Raw genomic sequence first — 23,191 nt, 5'->3', positions numbered from 1 at the left:
ACAGCTAATTACCATAACAGATTTGTATTATTCATAATTATTTTTTCACGTTGTAATGATCATAAATTTTAAAAATTCTGGCCATCATGAGTCACCATTCATGCTCATCAGGGACTTTTTTTTTCTTTTTTTCCTTACAGAACATCTAGAGGCTCGTTATCCTCTATATATTTGTAGGTTGTTATTATTCATATCCAATAAAGCCCGTTTGGGGTATGCCGAGTGACTTCAGAAATGCAGTCATTCTCAGAACTAATGACAAGCTAATGCTCTGCTTAATTTTAGAAAATCAAATTAACTACCTCTGATTAAAACTACAGCAGATTTCACTGTGTTAACTGTATCAGGTTCATGATTCCAGGCAGAGAGAGATGCTCCTTTAACTCAGCATGACACAGAAAAGATCATCCTCCCAAACTGAAATAGTAGGCAAGCATAAGCATTCCGTAGGAATGGCAAAATGATGAGGGGAAAAAAACAAACAAACAAACAAAAAACTAGTCAGGGAAGTATATCATCAGCGATTAGGATGGATCTTGAGAGTATGCTGCTAAACTAAATAAGTCAGACAGAAAAAGTAGAGAACCGTATGATTTCACTGATATGTGGTATATAAAACTGAAAACAACAGAAGAACAAGACAAACAAATGAAGAAACAAAAACTCACAGACATAGACAATCATTTTGGGGTTACCAGAGAGTAAGGGGGGAGGGGGACTTTAGAAGAGGGTAAATAGGGTCTAATATATGGTGATGGAAAGAACTGACTCTGGGTGGTAAACACACAATATGAGTTATAGATGATGTATTACAAAACTGTATACCTGAAATCTATGTAACTTTACTAACAGTTGTCACCCCAATAAACTTCAATTAAAAAAAAAGAATCAGAATGCAGTGGGTGCAAATCTCAGGCTACATGAAACAAATCTTATTTCATTATTTTCTTTAGACCAACTTGGTTTTGGTTAAGTGTCCCATTCCTTTCTAGCTCATGGGAATTTCAGCTCTTTTGTTGCATTCTTGAAGAGCCAAGGGCACTTGAAGGGCACATTCCACCCTTTAAGGCTGTGCCAAGAATAGGGACTTATTGAACGCTGAGGCATCAGTAAGCATCTGTGGTGCCTTGCCACCCTTCCTCACTCTGCTGCTCAGACACCCACTGCCTCTCCCTGCATGTTCCCCTGCCACGTCTGGTGCAGAAATCTTTGACTTAGTGGTGAATACTATACATAACTTCCATCCTTCCAGGTGCCCCTCTTGAGCAGTTCCTCTCAGGTGCTGCCACATCTTCAGGTGCTGACTTAATGGGCACAAGTCCCCTTCTTCAGCCAAACCTACAGCATTCACTCCTCGGGGCCCCAGTGGGCAGGAATTCATTGAAGGCGATCTCTTCTCTACCTTGATTGGCATCTCATGAGATCTCCTCCAGCTGCAAGACATTGAGTAGACTCTAAATGTTCATGATTCCTAAATACGGAACCACAAGTTCTGAACTACTGTCTGAGCTTCAGACTCTACACTTCCTCCACATGTCTTCACATGTATCTAGTAAACAGTCACAGCTTTGTAGGCCTCAGCAAACACACTGGTCAGTGTCCCGAAACCTGCTCCTTTAGAGTTTCCACATCTCAGCAAATGGCACCCTCAGTCACTAACTTCGGCCCGAGCGTCATCCTGAGTCCTCTGTTTCTTTCCCACTGCTCAGCAATCTCTCAGCAAATTCTGTCAACAGACTCCAGAATACGGTGTGCATCTGACTACTTCTGTCCATCGTCACTGTAAAACCCTCGTCCCAGCTCCATATTCTAACACCTGGACAACTGCAGTAGTCTCCCGGTTCCACTCTTGCCTCTTAGCCTCCATTCTCTCTGCAAGGCAGTGCAAACTAAAGCATAAATCAGATCGTGTAACACACTGGCTTCAAACCCTCCAGTTACTTCTCATAACACTTAAAATCCAAACAGGCCTGTCCTATAAAACTATATGTGTTGGCCTCTGACCTTGTCTACTACTGCATCTGTAATGCAGGGACTCAGCTCCCGCTCCATGCACAAGAACACAAGATAGGGTAAGGCCAAAAAGGAACAAAAACGGAGCCATAGATAGAAGAGTCATACCACTATATTCTTGATGGTGGCTGGTCGAGACACAAAAGCAAACATCTGCCAGTACCCCAGGGAGGGGGTCTTCCTGCACCCCAGTCTCACTGGCAGCCAGGTGAGACACAGGAAATAGGAGCAACACAATTCACATTCCGCTGTCCACTTCCCTGCCAACCAACCAACCCCTGAGCGTAGCCACGGCAGTTATATTAGTGGCTAATGGCTAACCAGTAACAGCTGATGGCCATGCAGCCACAGTGGATGGCCATCTGATTACAGATGATGGCCATCTAATAACCAAGCCAGCACTTTTCTACGTGAGGCTGAGAGCCTGGAAACTGCTCTCTGGGACTCTTTCCCCACAGCATCTCTTCCCTCCCATCCCCTCATCCACAAGACTACAGCCATGGTAGCCTGCTTCCTGTCTTAAAATAGGGTTTCTTTATTTGGCTGTTAATGTTTATTGGTCCAGGTGTTGTCATAGAACACTCTACGGGTATTTTTTTTTTTTTTCATTTAATCCTCACAACAACTTTTAACTTAGGTACTATTATTATTGCTATATGACAAATGAAAAAGTAAAATGGATGCTTAGAAAATATATGCTAGTATGTGACAGATTGGGGTAAGAGAAATATGAGAAGGAAAAGAATTAAAACACAGGTTGGTGAGTAAGTGTCTTGGCGCTATGGCTTCTGAGTCAGGCACTCTCAGATGTATCCACCACACTGAAAAGCTTCCTGTCACAAATGGTCTGTCCTCCTACCCACACTGGGTTCACCACAGTCATCTTAACCCTGGGTATCTCTTTCACCCAGTCAATTAGAAATTACCAAGCCAAAGAAAAGTGAGGAATGAAAGGCAGAGAGGCCGGGAGAGAAAGAGAGAGATTGATTCTTTGGAACTGAATATATTCTACCAAAAACAACTGAAATGTCCATCAACAGAATAATGGATACATACATTATGAGTCCTCTTTATTAGTGGTTCTCAACCGAATGCAATTTGCACCCCAGGGGACCTTTGGCAATGCTTGGAGATGTTTCTGCTTGTCACATCTGGGCATCAGGGAGATATAAAGGGTAGAGTACAGGACTGCTGCTAAATATTTCTACAATGCACAGGACACCCCCACCAAAAAAAAAAAAAAAATCTAGTGAAATATCTGGACCAGCCTGGTTTTGAAATTAAAGATGGCACCATCTCTCTTCCTTATGTATTTTTTTTAACATTTAACCCATGCTCACTATGTCACAGGAATTTTGCAAGGAACTAGAAGTACAAAAATGTATGTATCTAGATAATTATAAAAGAATGCAAGAATTCACAGGTTATTTTGGGAGTAGGTAAGATCTTCTGGAAGCAGTTCTACTTGGGCTGAGACCGGAAGTAGATAAGGGAAGGAGACACCATTCTGTTCCAGGTTGAGAGGTCAGAATTGCAACCCGAGGGTATCTTGGATGTTAAAGCTTACCCACCCTTTCCTACAATCACTTAAATTCCCACCAATTTCATTATTCATTGAAAGATCCAGTTTGTTGAGGTAATAAAATATGACAAGGTTTTATTCAAATCAACATGATAATTGTGTGGGAAACTAGACCTGTCTTCTCCCTACAGTGTAAGAGAGATAAATATAATGGAAATATTTATATCCATTATATAAAGGTTCTCAAAGCCAGTCTCTGGATAAGTAACATGACCATCCTCTGAAACTTGTTAAAAATGCAAATTCACAGTCCATCCCTATGACCCACTTAGTCAGAAAATGTGTTGATGGACCCAGCAATGCGTGGTTTAAGAAACACTCTGAGTGATTATGAAAAACACTAAATTTTAAGAAACACTTATCTAGAGAACATGAGCTGATATCAATCACCTCAATGACTAGCATCAATGTCGCCCCACCCTACCCCAGTGTAAGCCCTTGGTGAGCTTGGTTGGATCAACAGGAGCTGTAAGCAGCATTTCTGTTCATGGCAGTTGAAGGAAGGCCTTTTGAATGCCTATCCCTTACACCATTGTCATTCAGAATGTTCACAGAAATGGTGGGATTGGCACCCAGCATTATTATGGAACTTGTTTGAGGGCTGAAGCTCCAGTCCCCTAGACCATTCCAGGCCTATTGAATCAGAGTTTTCATCTTAATGAGACCTTCAGTTGATTAAATTGTATATTAAAGTGTGAGAAGAACTGCTATAAGCCATACTCTAATTTCAGACCTCTAAATCAATGCTTGCTTTTTTTTACAGTTGTTTAAACATCTGCATGAGTTTTACCCTATCCATGCATCATAGTTATTATTATTTATTTAACATTTCCATATGAATCCAACTGAGATTTTTAATGGAAATAAATGTGTTTAAAGATTAAACTTTGTACCAATTCCACTGGAGAAAAAGCAACTCAATTTGCAACAAATAGAGAGTATGCATAAAAATATAGTGGAAATTAAGCAATATTGCTAAATTACAGCTAGCTACTGTTGGCTGCCAAAGATTGCTGAGCCTGTACTTCCTGTGTGAAAAAGAGAGGTGCAAATGTTAAAGAAGCATTAAAAACCCAAGCTTATAACTTAGATTCTCTCTAGGCAAGAGGACTGAACAAGAATTGGAAAAGGATAACCTCATTACTATGTCATTTACTATTACAGAAACCCTGATTCCTGGGAAACCAAATATTATCTCTAACTTATGACCTAAAAATCAACTCCTGTACCCCATGTCAACAATCCTTTTGGAAATTCTGTTCTAGCGCAGTGTTTCTCAAACTTTGAAAGTGCATTTGAATCATCAGGGGTCTCGTGAAAATGCGGATTCTCACTCCACAGGTTTGGGGTGGACCCTGAGATTGTATAATTCTGACAGGGTCCCAGGGGATGCCTGCGCTGCTGCTCATGGGACCACACTTCGAGCAGCAAGGTTGTGGGAATGAGTACATCAGTAGGAAGGGCTTGCTAAGGAAAGGGAAGGGAGATGACAGAAGGGAGAAGGGGTGGGTAAAGTCTTCCACATGGGCTTTTGTACACGCCTACCGCTGAAGCTCCGCCCAGGACGCAGTAGTCACAGTGCCCCTGAGCTGGGAGGTAGCATCGGTTTGAGTTTGGGCAGGGAGATGAAGCCCACTCAAGTGTGGAGTGTTTCACAGAGGAATTGGCTGGTCAGCATCATCCCTAATGACAGCTCATTAGCGTGTCCTTTCATGGGTGCCTCCCTGGCCTGTTAGGCATTTCGCAGCTGGGAACTGCCAAGTCTCAGAGAAGGACCCTCATGGTTGTCGTGTCATTGGGTTCTAAGGAGAACTAAAAGAGGAGCAACTCTGACTTTCCTAAGCATACTGTTCCCCCGCAAAGTGAGTCTGGTTTTGGATCACCCATGCCGCCCACTTGGGTCCTGTCTAACCTCTGAGCCTCAGTGTACTTTCGGACACAGTCATTGCACAGCCCCACTCAGCATTCACTCAGAGCACATTAACTGAGTCTTATGCACCGTGGGAAGGGAATTACAGAAGTTAGAGGTGACAAAGTCTGGATGGGAAGCTTTCTTGTCAGCACTCATGGAGCACAACAACCACATCCCCTGGGTCCACACAGCTGTGCAGCAGCCAGGGAAACCTAGATCTGGTACACTTGCCAAGCACAGAAAGCAACACCAACCCAGGCCCCAAAAGCCATGAGTAGCAATGTTTGGCCACCAACAGAAGTTTAATTACCCTGATAATTTCCTTGCCGTGACCTGGAGTCATAACCCTGGCCACAATCATGGCAGTAGACAGTCATCATAGATTCCATTTCCCTAAATTCAAAAATCATTGGTCAGCTCTCAGCCTGTGCCAGGAGATGCCAAACAAGCCATTTTGATCTCCACAGGCAAACGGCCCGTCCAATCAATCAGTGAAATAATCCGCCAGAGGGATGTTCGACTGAAGGACTAGGTGTTCGGCAGTTTTTTTTTTTCTTTTTTTCTTTGAATCGACAGGTCAAATTGGTCAGAAGAAATTACCAGCCCCAAGGAAACAAAGTCTACATTGTTTCTCTGTGCTCTTTCCAACGACAGGTTAAGATCACCCACCACGAAGCTCAGTGCCACTTTTGCTGTACTACTGAAGTCAGATGCAAGAGACGCGGGGAGAAATCAGTTGTATTTACCAACTAATTCACCAGAGTTTCCCATGCACCAGGGTCTTCACTAATATTAACTAGTTTAACTCTTTAACAATCCTTGAGGCACATTATTAACCCCAGTTTACGGATGAAGAAACTGAGCCACATGAAGGTTAAGTCACTGAGAGAAAAGCAGCCAGCCTGTGGGTGCTGGAGGCAGAATCACTGAAGACGACTCAGGCTCTTGGCCACTGGTGCTACACTCTCTGACCTCAGAGCCACTATGGTCAGATCACAGAGTGATCCGCTCCTGCTGGTCCCTTTGGACATTCAGAGGACAACCGCCTGGGTGTCGTGGAGTCTAGCAGCGGCCAAGACAGTGAGATGGCTTTGCAGACGAGATGTGGGAGGATCACAGTTGCTCTCTACAAAGACTGACAAGCTCATTCTTTACAGAATGAACCCAAGTATTCTCTGTTGCTCCAGCAGACCAGGCGAGACCAAATGATCAAAGATGGATGTGGTCCTATCCATTCTTCTGTTTGCTTATTTTTTCCTTCCTTCATTCAAAATTATTGAGCGTGACATAGTAGTTAAGACCATGGCCATTAGAGTCAAGCAGATGTGGTTACAGGTGGTCCATACTCTTATGTTTAAAAGCTGTGGTCGCCACATTTCTTTTTCTTTTTTTTTTTAATCCATCCATTCATCAGAGGACACTTTGGTTGTTTTCCCTATCTTGGGTATTGTGAATAATGCTTCAATGAAAAGGGGAGTGCAGATATCTCTTTGAGATACTGATTTCATTTCCTTTGGATGTACACCCGGGAGTGAGATTGATGAATCACATGGTAGCTACAGTTTTAACTTTTTTGAGGAACCTTCAGATTGTTTCCATAATGGCTATATCAATTTACATTCCCACCAACAGTGCACAGGGTTCCTTTTCTCTGCATCCTCACTGACATTTGTTATCTCTTGTCTTTTTGATAGTAGTCATCTTAACAGCTGTGAAGTGCTATCTCATTGTGGTTTTGATTTGCATTTCCCTGATTATTAGTGACTTTGAGCACTTTTTCATGTATCTGTTGGTCACTTGTATGTCTTTGGAAAAATGTCTATTTTTTTGGTATATATATGTGTATATATATATATATATATATATATATATATATATATGTATGTATACATATGTATATACATATATATAATGGAATATTTATCAGCCATAAAAAAGGAAATCTTTCTATTTGCAATAATATGAATGAATCTGGAGGGCATTATGCTAAGTAAAATAAGCCAGACAACAACAAATATTGTATGGCATCATTTATATGAGGAATCTAAAATAAATAAATAAATAAATAAATAAATAAATAAATAAATAAATAAATAAATAAATAAAAATTGAAAAGCCAACTTCATAGAAACAGAAAATAGAAAGGAATTCAACAGTAGTTGCTAGGGGCTAGAGAAAGGGGGAAATGGGGAGATATAGGTCAAAGGGTACAAGTTTTCAGTTATAAAATGTTCTGAGTATATAACTAATGTACAGCATGATGATTATAGTTAATAATACAATATTGTATACTTGGAAGTTGCTGAGAGTAGATTTTAAGCATTCTCACCACCAGAAAAGAAGGAAATAATTAACTATGTTAACCATGTGAGGCGATGGATGTATTTCTTGTTCTTAGTAATTATTCTACAATGTATATGTATATTGAATCATTATGTTAGATACTTTAAATATATGTATTTGTCAATTATTCCTTAACAAAATTTAAAAAATAAGTAAAATATAAAAACTGCAGACGTTGTGAGGACGTTGTTACACTCTCTTATCCTGGTTCTCTTGATCTTTATCTCACAGCTTTGCGAAGATTAACTGAAATCATAGAGGTGAAAGGGCAAGCATAGTGCCTGAGTCTACAAAAGATCATTTTTATTAGTGTCCCTTTGTTACAAGCTTGAGAGGAGATAAGATGACAAGGCACGCCCCGTCCTTAGGCAGATAGAAAGTGCAGAGCTGAATACTGTGATGCAGAGCTCACAGAAAGAACTAACAACTGGAGAAGAGTGGTGAATGTTCCAGCAAGGGGGCAACATCTTGTAGGTACTAAAAGAAAGAGGTTGTATGGTGGACAAAGAAAACAAATGCAGCAAAAATAGCTTGTGAAAATTCAGGCACACGTTTTTTTAAGGTGGGTTTTAATAGTTGTGGCAGAAATATGGAGTCCTTGCTCAGACTGAATGGGGGATAAGTAGAGGACGTTGGCTAATAAATGGAGCCCCCTCAGCAGCGTAGGTTTCTGCTAGGCTCTCAAGACTGGGATGTTAAGGAGAGGCTGGATGGCCATCTCTCATAAAACAAACCAAAAAATGTGGTGAAATGTATCTTTCTTTGCATGCTTGCTTCTCACCTGAGATGTGATCTTCCACAGATCACTTAGCCACTTTGGGTGTTAAGCTTCTATGTGGTAAAATAAAAAGGATAACACTCAAGGGGAAGCTCTGAGCATCTCATGTGAGTGAGTGTGTGTGTGTGTGTGTGTGTGTGTGTGTGTGTGCGTGTAGAAAGATTTTAAAAGATTCATACATTCATTCAACAACTATTGATTGTCTACTCCATGCCAGAAATAGTCTAGGTGTTAGGAATACAATAGTGAACACAACGCTATCAGAACTCACAGAGCTTACTTTCCAGTGGTGAGAAGCAAAGACGAAAAACATAAACATATGTCAAGTATATGAGGAGTTTTATGGTGATCAGTGCTATAAGGAAAACAAAGCAAATAAGGGGTATAGGGGACGCTGTGGTGGGGTTGCTGTTTTACATAAGGTGATCAGGGAAGGTCTCTGAAAAGGTGACATTTAACCAGCAGCCCATGAACTCCTGAGCCAGAGAAGAACAGAGATATAGGAGGCAACGAGAGAGAGTGGATCCATGGAGCCACGTGACGGTGATATGTCAAACAGAATGCAATGATCAATTTTCTTAAATGTTTCTGGGATATAGACTAATCATAAATGTTAGAGTTGACAATGAGAAGGCAACTGGGGTAGGTCAACTGTAAAGAGTTGCTGTCATGTAATGGTGGAGACATAACCTGATGGGAGTGGGTTCAAGAAAGGACAGACAGAGAAAGAAGGGTGATGGTGAGTGTAAGTAACTCACAGTGGTTTGCTGCTGGGGAGCAGGACAACAGGGCTGTGGCTAAGGAGAAATGTGAGGCCAAGGATGCTTTATTTATTTGTATCTTCTTTTCCTTTTTAAAGATGGCAGCCATTGCAGCCTATTTATATGCTGATATAAACAATCCAGCAAAGGGGAAAATTAATAGTACAGGAAAAAGAAGAGAGGATTGCTGAAACTTTCCCTTAAGTAGAGGAGAGGGGATGGTGTCCAGTGCACAAAGGGTGGGGTAGGCCTCAAAGAGAAATATGGGTGTTGCGAGCACAGAGATAGGAGGGAAGGCAGAGCTCATATCCATAGAAGATTGTATTCTTTCTGATTCCCTTTGATGTTTTCATAAAATGGAGAGCAAGCCTAATAGCAAAGATTTGGCATGGAGTGGGGGGTGAGTGTAGAAGGTTTGAGGAAAGCGAGAAGATATAATAAAATAGTCATCCAGAATAGTAGAAGACTGAATGGTCTAGAGCAGGGAGAAAAGCACAGCTTGTGGGCCAAATCCAGCCCTCTGGTTGTTTTCATAAACACTTTTGTTGGAGGGCAGCCATGTCCATTCATGTATGCACTGCCTACGGCTACTTTCCTGCAAGACGACTGAACTGTGACAGAAACCGTATGGCCCCCACAGCTTAAAATACTTTCTATCTTGTTCCTTCCAGAAAACATTTGCCAACCTCTGGACTAGAGAGGTGAGTTGGACTTCAAAAGAGTGTTAAGAGTCGCAAGGTCATGGCCATAAATTTAAAGGGAGACTCGTAAACATAGATGTGGCTGTGTGTGTGGCGGGGGCAGAACAGGACTGGGAAAGGGGGATTCTCTCCAGACACCTTCAGCTGTTCTGGTACATGAGTAGAAAAGGAAGAGAGTTGGGATTAACCAGCGTGGGTGCTCAGATGGGCAGATAAAATAAAGGCAAAGAACAGTAGACGGGTTGAGGGGGGATAAAAGAGCTGAGTAATAGACCCTGGATTCAATGCTGATTAAGTGAGGGCATGAAGGGCAGAGTGACCGTAAAATGAACAATCAGTGGCTCCTACAACTTAGTGTGTTTCAAAAAAATGTTAAATTGGGGTAGTAAAGGGAATGAGCACTAAAGGCACGAAAAGAAAAATGATGTTTGAAATTAAAATTACAGATCGGCTGCCATTTTGGGTCATGGAAAGGAAAGTGAATCAGTACAGTGAGGTCAGGACAAAAAACACAAGTGTAATGTGTGCTCTTCAGAAGGAGTACCCCATACAAATGTGAGAGAATATTTCCAATCTCCTAGACCTGAATTTTGCACATGGCATAGCCTTTCAATTAGGGGAGTACATTTGGAAAGCATGAGCAGTAAAGAACTTCTCTTGTTTGTCTGGCTTCCAAGAGATCAGAGAAATTGCATTAGGAAGAGGAAAAATCAAAAACAGGTAGGAGAAAGTATATGAGCTTTCAGTGTATCTCTTCCTAATAACTCCATCTCTCCAGGGAAATGGCTCCAACTGAAAGACACTGTCCAGGATTACTGTCCCTGGAATGGCTTAGATGACAGATAGAAAGCAGGAACTGCAGGTTTCATTATTTCCCCACGCTGTGGATGAAATGAAGCACAAGCTGAGTTATGTGAGGTTTTTCGGGTCTTTCCAACCTAAACACAGTTTGTCAGTTTTCAAAATCATAAAGAATGACCCATCTTCCTACCCTTACCCCTGACCCCACTCACATAGCTTTTTCTTTTTTAATCATCGTGTCTCTTCCATCAAACACTTTAAATGGGGAGATTGCTAGTCGGAGCTGACTTCATCCATGCTTGCCATCCTTCCTGGTCCACCTTCAAAGTTATGGATGCATTCCAAACTGATTAAATGGGTCACAGCCTTTGGGAGAGGCCAAAGCCAGCTGGTTCTACTCAATTGAATTCCTTCCAATTGGCAAACGATAAATGGAGTTTTTTTCTCAGGGGGTTGAGTCTGCAGTTGGTGATTGATGACTTGATATTATGCTTTTCAGGCTGGAGTAACATCTCACCCTCAACCAGAGTCCATGAATCTATCTCGATCTTGGGTTAGCCCATCTGCCTAGCACAAAACACTGCATATGAGTTTATTTATAAATTCAGTTATATAATCAAGGAGCTATTTACCCGTGTACTTTCTTTAATATTTTGGTAGATATACCAATCTACTGATTGTGAGGAAATAGAGGTGAAAGGGATAATCCCTTGCCCAAGGACAGAACAGGCTACTAGGGGATAGAAAAATAGATAATACAAAATTAAGTTTAATAGGTAATAAGAATCACTCAGGAGGAAAATAAAAGACAGACACCTATTCAGCCTAGAGCAGGGCTTCTCAACCTCAGCTATGGATATTTTGTGCTGGATGATTCCTTGTGGTGAGGACTGTTCTATGCATTGTAGAATGTTTGGAAGCATCACTGACCTCTACTCACTAGATGCCATCAGCAACCCCTTCCTCCCAAATTATGACAACCAAAAATATCTACTGGCATTATCGATTATCTTTAAAGGGAGAGGGAGACAAAATCACCCCCATTTGAGAACCATTAGGCTAGAGCATCAGACAACGTTACCAAGATAGGGTTATATCAGAGCTAAATCTATAAAGATAAGTAGTCATTTCCTCAATAAACAGAATGACAATATTATTTCTTTTAAAGCAAAGGAAACAACATATGAGGAGGTAGCCAGGGAATTGTAAGTAATTTGATGTACCTACAGCATAGGCAAAGAACAGATGTACAAGGGTAGACTGCAAAAATAGATTAGACCCATATTAATCCAGACATCCACAACTGGAATATATTTTGGCAGCTCTACAACACAGCACATGATCCGAATTACTTACGCAGATATTCAAATACATAGACACCGGATCATCAGTCTTACTGAATCAGAATCTTTGAGAGTAGGGCCCGGGAATGCAAACATTTAAAAGCTCTTCGTTTAAGGAACTATCAGAAGCTGGTTACTCGATGTTTGGAAATGCAGGATTTCATTACAAACCTACAGAATCAAAACCTGCAATAGCACAAGGTCCCCAAGTGATTCACATACATGTTAAATCAAGAAGCACGGCTCTAGTCTCGAGGAGGGTTTTCAATAAAACAGAAATACCATTAATGATCACCAAAAATATGCAGTGGGCCTGTTTCAGCACTGTTAGATAAGAAACAAGAGGAAATTACATGCAAACATGTACCATCAGAATACTCTTTGCAAATGTGTCCCACATGGTAAATTGAAACTTGGTTACTAATATAAAATATGATCAGCTTTCACAAAATCATATGGGAAAGCAAGGGAGGAGCTGAATGTCCCATTGATCATAAAATAACCTCTTAAGACTCCAAATCCAATCCTGACATAAATCTGCATCTCCCAGGATCAAAAACCAATCTCAATAGTATTATAGAGCCAATGAGAAGCAGAGGGAGATTTATTCAATTCCGAAATAACGAAAGGACATAGATAGACATTACGTCTAAGACCAGTTCACATATGTCATTCCAGATTAATGTACTTTAATCCCAGGCTGAATTGGAAGTTTCACTTCCCTATAGACAGTGGAGAATTCGCTCACTACAGAAACTCATAATGACCATTTGGAGAGCATCTGCTAATTGCCCAGCACTGTGCTAACATTTCATGTAAGCAATGGTTCGTCAATGGTACTGAACGGGAGTGCCCATGACCTCACGGGCAATGAGCAAGTAGAGTCTGAGTGCAATCCCCCATCATCTGTCCATTAAATGGCTCTGGGTAGGGCTGTGGGGGCAGGAGAGAGAGAGACTCGTGGGAGCACAGGCCATGAGCACCTAATTTAGGATGCTTTAGAAAAGAGTGACTTCTTCCCACATGTCTGGCCTGCCTCTTTAAATGCAAAGGAAGAGAAATTAGATAAAATGTTATTTTAAGGATTTCCCCTGCAAAGTAGGAACTGACATTCTCTTCCATGTTAATTGGTTACTGTTTTTGACAGCTATCAGAAATATTATTCACTGTTGCTATACTGTGTATAGTGAGGTTAGGAAAAGCAAAAAGAATAAGAGTCTTTCTTGCCAGCAGTAAAGGAGGTCTAATCAAGATATACATGAGGGAGAGTCAGGGTAATGGTTAGTAGAACAAGCTGCAGATGGATTTGGTGGGTGTGAATCCTGACACCACTACTTACTAACTCTATGACCTTGAGGGAGTAACTCTGTGCCTCAGTGTCCTCATTTGTAAAATGGGGATAATTATACTCATGGAATTGTAGAAGGGATTAAAAGAATTGATTTAAAGTGCCTAGAACAAAATTGACACATAAGACACACTCAATATATATGTTAACTGTCATTATTGCTTGTTAAGCATATCAATAATAGCTTGTCATTAGATATCATCTCTTGTTACCTATTTCTATTTATATTTACATATTTATCATTGATCTATCATCTTAATCATTTTATACATATTAGGTTGGTGCAAAGGTAATTGAGGTTTTTGCAATTATTTTTAACCTTTTAAACCGCAATTACTTTTGCACCAACCTAATATGTATGTATGTATGTATGCATGTATGTATGTATGTATCTATCTATCTATGTATGTATCTATTCATCTATCTAACCTATCTACAGATTTATCTTTACACATACATACATAATCTTCCCCATCTCACAAGTGTCAAAATTAAGGCACAAAGAACTCTCACTGTTTCTATCCCTGGATCACCTTATTTTAACTGAAACAACTGGTCCAGAATCATGTAAATCAAGCTTATGCTGAGGTTAATTTCACTAACTGAGTATGAAGACAGAGGATAAGTGTGTCATGAGATAAGTTAAAAAAAAACACAGAAAAACAACAAAAAAAAACACAGTCTTTCAAGCATCACCAGCAGCCCCTTTGTTCCCTACTGTTCTTTTAAGGGGTGTACTTTTCATTCTGAAGGAGTCACGCTCATGACATTCACAAACTCTCCACCTACGGCTGTGCCATGTCAAGCAGCGCTTCTTCAAAAGGAGGAGGGAAAAGAACCAGACTCGCTTGTGGAATGTTTTCCGTCTACACAAATCAAGCATCTGAAACTTCCAAGTTACGAAACGCATCCAGACGGTACATTCAGTAAGAGCCTGTCGTCAGCCTGCCTAAGAATGAATAGAGCTTAGAAACGATCTTGCTGTGTGATCTTCCCCCAGCTAAATAACCTCTCTTTGCCCAGGTTCCTCAACTGTAAACCGGGGTAATAACAATTCCCATCTCATAGGGTTGTTGTGAGGATTAAATAAATTGATATATGAAAGGCAATTTGGACAGAACCTGGCGCATATGAATTCAGTTTATATTTGCTATAAATTGTCTGCTTGAAAAAACCCTACCCATGAAATTAAATAATAGATAACCCTTTCGCTAGGAACTCCAAGGTCACAGCTCCCACCAGGACCCTCCTACGCCTCTTTCCATCTCACTCCTTTTTACCAGACACACAGAATTCCTTTTCGGTTCTCCAACGTACTGACTTGATTCTAGTCTCATGATTTTGGTGTCAGCTGTTATTACTACCTGAAAGTCTCTTCGCTTGGTTGTCTTCTCTTGCAGGTCTAGGTCTTAGTCGAATGTCAACAACTTGAGGCTGAGGGCTCCACACTGAGCTCTCCTTCTCCAGGACGGTATGGTTCCTGACTTCAGAGCCCTGTCTCCTTCAGAGCATGTAGCACCCTGCACAGTTATTTCATTATTTGTTTTACTTATTCTGTTTCTTTCATCACGGTAAGCTCCATGAAGGCAGAAAGTCTGCCTTTTTCATTGCTTTTACAAATAAGTAGACGAAATCCAAGTCTAAACCACAGCATTAAATAGAACCTGGCTATATAGAGTCCACGGTCAAACTCCTTCCCTTAGAGTTCACGGTCAAACTTCTTCTACACTCTGACATTACATCGTTTTTAATCCATTGTCTAGAAGGTAATAGTACATAACTCACCTCACGGTCTCTGAGCACATCAATTTAGATGCATAATACACAGATTCATAAGATCTTCAAGCTAAAAGGGATCTTAGAAGTCTCTTTGGCTTACGTTACCATGTTGCTGATGACAGAGTGGGATCTTGGAGTGGGGTGATAACTTGTCCATACAATTTATCAGAGCAAGAGTTGAAAAAGAAAACAAACAGAAAACTTAGATCTGCTTTGTCCTCATTCAGTGCTTTTTCCAAAACATTATAGTGCCTGTTTCTATTTTCACAGCTAATTGTCTTTTGTTACTTCAAGCTAAAATCACTTCGGTGTCTGTCTAACCTATCTACTGGACCGGTACATCCCAGACATACGTAAGAGAGGGTCCCACTCCTGAGAAGCAGGAATACAACTCCATATCATAATCACAATTACTCAGAGACAGTTATTCTTCATGGTCATACCTTTATTTCTTACACTATTGTGTAAGTGATTGGGGGAAGGTGCTGTCTCTTATTTGTTTCAGACATTTTCTGATTTTTTTGCTGTAAGATAGACATATATAAGACATTGTTTAGTACCTCTCTTTTTCTCTTGGGGTCTTCTATATGAAGATTCATATGGGAAACATCCTTTTTAATTGCTGAAAAATGGTTCAATTTTATGTTTTCCTTTGTAGAAAATCAAAACTAGTGTAACTGACTGTCTTTGTGTATCCATCCCCACTTATTTTGATCACTGGAAAAATCAAGGCCAATAGAATCTATCTATCTATTTATCTATCTATCTATCTATCTATCTATCTATCTATCTATCTATCTCTGTCATCTACCCACCCATATATTCTAAGAAAAGATCATTTCAGTAACTAGTTTGCAAATAAATGAATGAATTGAAGAATTTATACCACAGCTAGACTTCCTTATTAAGTATCTTGAAACAATATGTCATAGGGACTAAATGAAACAATACAGTTCTCTTGACACAAATCCATCTGTACAACTGGAAGAAAAACTCAGGGTTTATAATGTACCAATATTTTCCACACTAAGAGAAAAGGATCATCTCATTTTTTAAATATAAAACAGAATAAGACTAGGTACATAAATAAATAAATACATGCAGCTTTGACAAACAATATAGGCAAGAGAACACATCTAATAAATCACAAGCTAAAGTGACTACATAACATTCTCTGGTAAAAATCCTGGCTGTATCCCAAATATAACACTTTCCATGACAAAAGCCTGCTGAAATAAGGTACTTTCTCCTCTCTCTAGTGCACTATTGTCTAACAATCCCTGTTCTTTGGGAAAATAGCTTCTTTCTTATTCTATTAATTCGATTTGCATCCAACTTCTATGTACAACCCACAGCACCCGCAACCCCTGGGCAGAAAATTTGACCTTGACCCAGTGAATCATAATAGCCCATTTTACCAGACACAGTGTTTGATCCAGGGATGGACAAATGAACCATGTTGAGCCAATAAGAGTCTTTCTCTTGGATTATTCAGTTTGGAGTTGGAAGTGAAAGGATCACAAAAGTACAGTCATGTGAATTGGAAGCTGCTTATTGTCACCTTCCCCACTGTGTAGAAAATAGTGGCAAGTACAAGGAGTGATGGAAATATATGGTGAATGTTTCAATAATAATAATTTAAAAAATTATTACAGGAAACGACACCTTGCCATTAATCCTCCCTCAAAAATTTCCCCCTTGTTTTGAACATACTTATCTCATTGTTCTTGCCACTTTCCAAAGCAGTTCTGGAAGTTTTCTTTTGTGAGTTTCTTTACTTCATCGGCCATCATGACAACGCTCTGTGTCACACATCGCTTCGGGTATGGCAGTTTCTGTCAAATAAAAACATCGCAGTGTGTCCTCATCCACCTTATTCACCAGATCTGGCACCGTGCAGCTTCTGGCTCTTCCTCAAAGTCAAAATGACCATGAAAGGTAAACGTTTTGAATCGATTCAGGACATGGAGGCAGCCAAGACAGTGCAACTAAAGGCACTCAAGAAAAAGGACTTCTAGAACTGCTTCAGAAAGTGGCAAGAACGATGCGATAAGTGTGTTCGAAGCGAGAGGTGGTGGATATTTTTAGGGAGATTAATGGCAATGTGTCTTTTACTGTGATCATTTTTTATTTGAACATTCATCATATTTTTTGAGCACATCTTGTATAGTGTTGAGAGACAGAGAGACAGGGAGACAGAGAGAGAAAGTAGGAGGAGGAGGAGAAAGAGGAGGAAGGGGTGAGGGGGATTGGAGGAGACAGACCTAAAGCCTCATTTGAATCACTTGTCCCTCTCATGCTTGAAGTGAGCACCTCCGGACTCCGACTGAGCTAGAGCTCCCACACTTGTAACTGCAGATGTTCTAACTAGTATATTTCTTCTAGCACTTATTCTGTATCCATGTTACACTACTAAACTACTTGCTACTCCCAGATTAGAACAGACCTTTTCATACCTCTGCATTTTGCACATATGCCCTCTACTCTAGTTATTCTTTGCTATGTCACAAACTACTGCATAACTTGGGGCCTTAAAACAATCCTTTACATGGCTCCCATTTTTAAGATCATCAATCTCGGAAGGGCCTGGTTCCACGTGGCTGTACCTAAGGTATCTGGGGCTAGAAGACACGCTTCTAAAATAGTTTCTTCATGTACATGCCTGGTGCCTTGACAGGACGTTCCCTGGACTCTCCTTCTCAGTGTCATGTCTCATTCTCTGCGTCTCTCCACATGGCTCAGGCTTCTCACAACATGGCGGCCTCAAGCAGATGCACTTACAAGATGGGTTCCAAGAGAGAACATGCTAAAAGAATTCTAAGCGGCCCTGGTGGAAGCTGTAAAATCTAGCTTCAGAAGTCACATGGCATCAATTGTGCCACCATTTACTGACCAAGAGTGAATCCAAGGGCTAGCCCGGATTCAAGGGCTGCAGACAGCTCAAGGACAAAACACCGTGTGGTGTGGCTCATGGGGGTGGCAGGAGAGATCCTTAGAAGCGAGCCATTATCCACCGCTCTGTCTGGAATGGGATATCTTGCTGCCCTGGTGAGTTCTACACATCCCTGGTTCTTAGCATGCGTATTCCCTTCTCTGAGAAGTCTTTCTTTCTCCACACGTACATACTTTCGCCATAGCATGTGTTACATCCCCTTGTAGTATGATTTACAAGTCTGCCTCTCTACTAGACTCTGAACACTTCTAGGGGAACAAAGATGTCTTAATTACGTCTGAGACCTTCACTAATGGCTGGTGCAAAGTAAATGCTGGTTGGGTGAACAAGCATATACATGTCAACACGTTTACTCCTTAGGTTGAGAAAAATTGCAATAGATGGATTCAAGTGGAATTCTTGCACCCTGTGAGGTTTCTCAGTCAGGACTATGTCAGCCTGTGGGCTATTTCCCTCCACAATATATTCACACATCATGTCAACTCATATCAGGATTGTAACAAATTGACTCAGTTGAAAGTAATCAAAACAACTGACGTCAGTATGTTTCAGGATCCCGACAGGTCGATGAGCCCTGTCTTTCTCTCACACTTCAAGCAAAGCGGTGAAGTCATACATGCAGTTGGACAGTCATGTTCATAAAAATGTAGAAAAGGACAAAATGCACCTACGATTTCATCAGAGGGAAATGAATTTGGCATGATTTCTCTAATTTGATATTTCATAATACCTGACTGTGAGCTAGGCAGATGCTGCCTTTATTAAGGGTACATTATAGATCCTCCTGCAGATGAGAAGCTGTGAGCTAACACAAGCAAAAATATAGACACTTCGTGTTGAAGTGCAAATAACCACAAGGGTTAGGTGTGTATCCCAATCATTACAAAAGAAAATTGGATTATTCTAAGCTTTCTTCCTTTCACTTGACCTGGCTTAAATATAAGAAATCTCAGGAGGGGGGTGTGTGTTTGTGTGTGCGTGCGTGCGTGCGTGTGTGTGTGTGTGTGTGTGTTTTAAGAGCACTTAACATGAGATCTACCCTCTTAACAAATCTTGAAGTGCATAACACGTACTGTTTACTACAGGCACTATGTTGTGCAGATCTCCAGATATTTTTCATCTAGTATAACTGAAACTTTGTATCCATTGAACAACACTGTCCATTAAAAAAAGAGGAAAGCAAAATCAAGGGACACAAGAAAACTCTGAAAGGTGTTAGATATGTCTCTTACCTTGAGTGTGGTTATACTACCATAGGTGTCTGCATATGTCCAAACTCATCAAATTGTATATATTAAATATGTATAATTCTTCGTATATCAATTATACCTCAATAAAGCTAAAAAAGAAGTCAGTTAAGAATTATTTTTTACCTGCTTTTTGTGTTTCTATAAGGACTAAGAAGGGACAGACCCAAAGTAATAACCAAGGAGATTAAAAAGAGGAAAAGAAATAATTGAATGCTGAAATCAGTAAAAAGGATAAATCCTTAGAGCAAAACATGGCAATAGAAAGCCTTTTTTGGGTATATAGCAATGGGTTGAAGATCCCACAGTTCCTTAGAAAAATTGTTAGAGAACTTTTTTGGAATTTCTGGTTTGACCCACCCTGGTGTTCAACTCAGTGTTAACCTCCACATACAGCTCAGGAACACGTTAGACATAAGTTAAGGAGATGAATCCCCAGAACTATTGAGTGGAGAATAGAGAAAATACAATTAATAAGAAGCTGTAAATGTATAATAGGGGACAGGTGTGATTAATGAAGCCACTTGATAATTACCAAGATGTTTCAGGCACCAACCAGGACACACAATGTCATCTGTTTGAATGTTTATTAATTTAGCCATGTGGCAAACTGGAGACTTTTCCTAGATCTGCTGATTCTGAAACAACTTTATTCATGTCATTTCTCAGAAAGGAGTGTCAGCACTTTTCACAAAGCCTCTCCTTGAATACTAGAACTGGGTCACGTGTCCAGGAGACACCAAACGCCAGGAGACACCAAACACCAGCGCCAAACTGTAAATACTTTAGGCTTTGCAGTCTCTGTACCGTCTCTGTTCCAACTACTTAACTCTGCTTGTAACACAAAAGCAGCCATAAGCAACATGGAAAAGAATCGGGGAGTTTGTGTTGCAATAAAAGTTTATGTACAATCATGGAAATTCAAATTTCATTTCATTTTCACATGCCACAAAACAGTATTCTTCTTTGAATTTTATCAGCAATTTAAAAATGTAATCATATTCTTATCTTGCAAAAATGATCATGCAAAAACAGGTGGCAGGCTGGATTTGGTCCATGGTCCGTAGTTTGCTGACCCCTAATATAGGCTAATTTTAGTTAGAGACAGAGTTAAAGGATTAATTCTTTTTGTGTGTATATATATCCAAAAGTGACAGCTGGAGTTATTTATCTTGCCTTAAATCTAATTGGCTTGGGCTACTAATCCATGAAGTGGAAAGCCAAAGGCCTAAGTGTCTCTCTCTCTCTCTCTCTCTCTCTCTCTCTCTCTCTCTCTGCATCTCTTCTCTCCCTGTCTCTCACATTTATCTCCATCTCTAACACACTACGTCCTTCTCCCTCCCCCACTCAACATTTGTCATCTCTCTTTTATTTCTACTCCTCAGTTCCACTCCAATTATAATGCAGTGTAATTTAGCAATATCTTTTGTTGACATATATTTGCTAATGTTTTCCAATGGTGGGAAAAATTTAAAAAGGAATATTTTCAGTCATGTGGAAATTCTACTAAATTCAAATTTGTGTGACAATAAATCACATTTTATTGGAATATAAGCTAGAAATTGCATTATAATAAATAAGTTTTTATATGTAGTAGGAAAAAAGAGTTCATAGAATCAAGTATGAGCCCCACCAAATAAGTAGTACATATAAATCATTTCTAAGTAACACAACTAAATTTCAAGGCAATTGAAAAACATTTTTAAGGAAAATAAATTGAGTCTTGTTTTAATTAAATCACTTGCCCAACATTTAAACCTGGTAAATGACACAACAGAGATTCAAAGTCAAGTCTGATTGTAGAAAATGTCTTCCTCTAACAATGATGTGTTATCATGCGCTATCAAATTTGTCTTTTATTTTTCCTTGTGTAGACAGTTCTGTATAGAGGGTTCTAGAAATAATCAGAATAGAGATTGATTTCCTCAAAGAGTAAAATCTTAGAAGAGGGAAAAGTGAGTCTCAGAGAGGTGAAATGAATTTCAGAAGAATCCTCCCAGCTTCTCACGCACTGCCTCTGGGAGGCAAAGTGGGCATAGATGGGAAGAAGTATAACAATCATTGTGTGTTTTTCCGACTTAGAGAAAGGGAATGATCATCAGACAGTTTCAGAAAATGGATGAGACAGAAACTCATGTGAATGAGTAGACAGAGGCCTGGCCCTGTGAGTCCAAGACAGTGGAGACAGCGTCTTCCTCGCTCCCTGCCAGGGGACGCAACACTCCCTCTTCCACAACTGCCCCCCACCTCACAGGGAAAGAGAGCCCCTCCCTCAGCACATTTTAGGATATAGCAGTAACCAGTCTAGAGGCCTCAGAAGCTGGCAAAGAAAAATGACCAGTTCCCTGAAGAGATCAAGCAACCAGGAAGTAGAAAACATGCAGAGTGATCACAATATTGACCCAAAGAAAGAAGACAGCTGAGGCTTTAGATGAAAATGTGAGTAAAAATACTATAGAAGTTACAAGAAAAGTATCTCCCAAAATGCATTTTAGAGTTAGAAAAAAAAAAAAAAGAAAACATGCTTTTTCCCATTAAACAATTCAGTAGGTTATTGTTGAGAGCTTTACTATTGACGTGTAAGAGCAAGTGAACAAAATATCAAAAAGCATAGAGCAAAATATAAAAACCTGAAACACTGAAAACAAAGAGGGAAAGTTAGAGTCTAGACCCCAGGTGGCCCACCTGACCCACTTCAAATGCCCCAGCTTTAACTTCCTTCAGGGTTTGCTGGGGCTGCAGAGATCTAGGGCATACCTTCCCAGGGGTTGCCCACATCTAATGAATTATCAATACTTAGGCATAAAGACCCAAGTATTTTGGGCCACCTTTGGACAACTCCGATGGGTTTTCTGTTCCAGAACTCCCTGCGGGGTTGGAAGAAGCTTAGCTAGGACTTTGACATGATTCAACATCTCCTCTACCCAATCATTTCTTCCCTTCTCTTCCAAAGGAGTTGATGCCTAATATTAGGTTGGTGCAAAAGTCATTGCGGTTTAAAAGATTAAAAATAATTGCAGAAACCGCAATGACTTTTGCACCAACCTAATAAATACTCTGCCAACTAAACCTCTCAGCATCTACATCCAGATACTCATACTGAGAATGGTCTGAGAAAGGTGATATGAGGGATTCTGGAGATGGATCACGTGCTGCCCAGTTGCCAGTGAGGACAGCCCCACCTATGGTAGGTGAAACATCATCAGCCCCTGTTACCACAAAGAGCGTACAGCAAAGGTCCCATGGAACCATTAGCTTTACAGCTGCCTGGGCACCCTGGGACCAGCAGGGAAGGAGAGGAATCACCTTGGCTGGGGTAATTGACCGATTATCAATGAGAGGCTGGACTGCTCTTACAAAAAGGGGCAGACATGGATGCAGCCCCCACGTGATCCACTCAGGCACGTTTTCGTCACTTCTTGCCCAATTGTGACTCTCAAATGGTAATTTTACAACTAGAAAACATGAAACAACATTTACATTTCACTTTGGAAAGAGATCTGCAATCCAAGAATCTTATCTCCAGCCCAATTTTTAAAAAACATATACCAGCAGAAAATATAATTTCCAAAATGATATGACAACAATATTAAAAAGTAGAAATAAAGTTCTGAGAATGGTCATTTTTTC

The sequence above is a fragment of the Rhinolophus sinicus genome, linkage group LG02 (genome assembly GCF_036562045.2).
Source record: "Rhinolophus sinicus isolate RSC01 linkage group LG02, ASM3656204v1, whole genome shotgun sequence".
Classification (NCBI taxonomy): domain Eukaryota; kingdom Metazoa; phylum Chordata; class Mammalia; order Chiroptera; family Rhinolophidae; genus Rhinolophus; species Rhinolophus sinicus.
Note: the sequence above shows the minus strand (reverse complement) of the source record.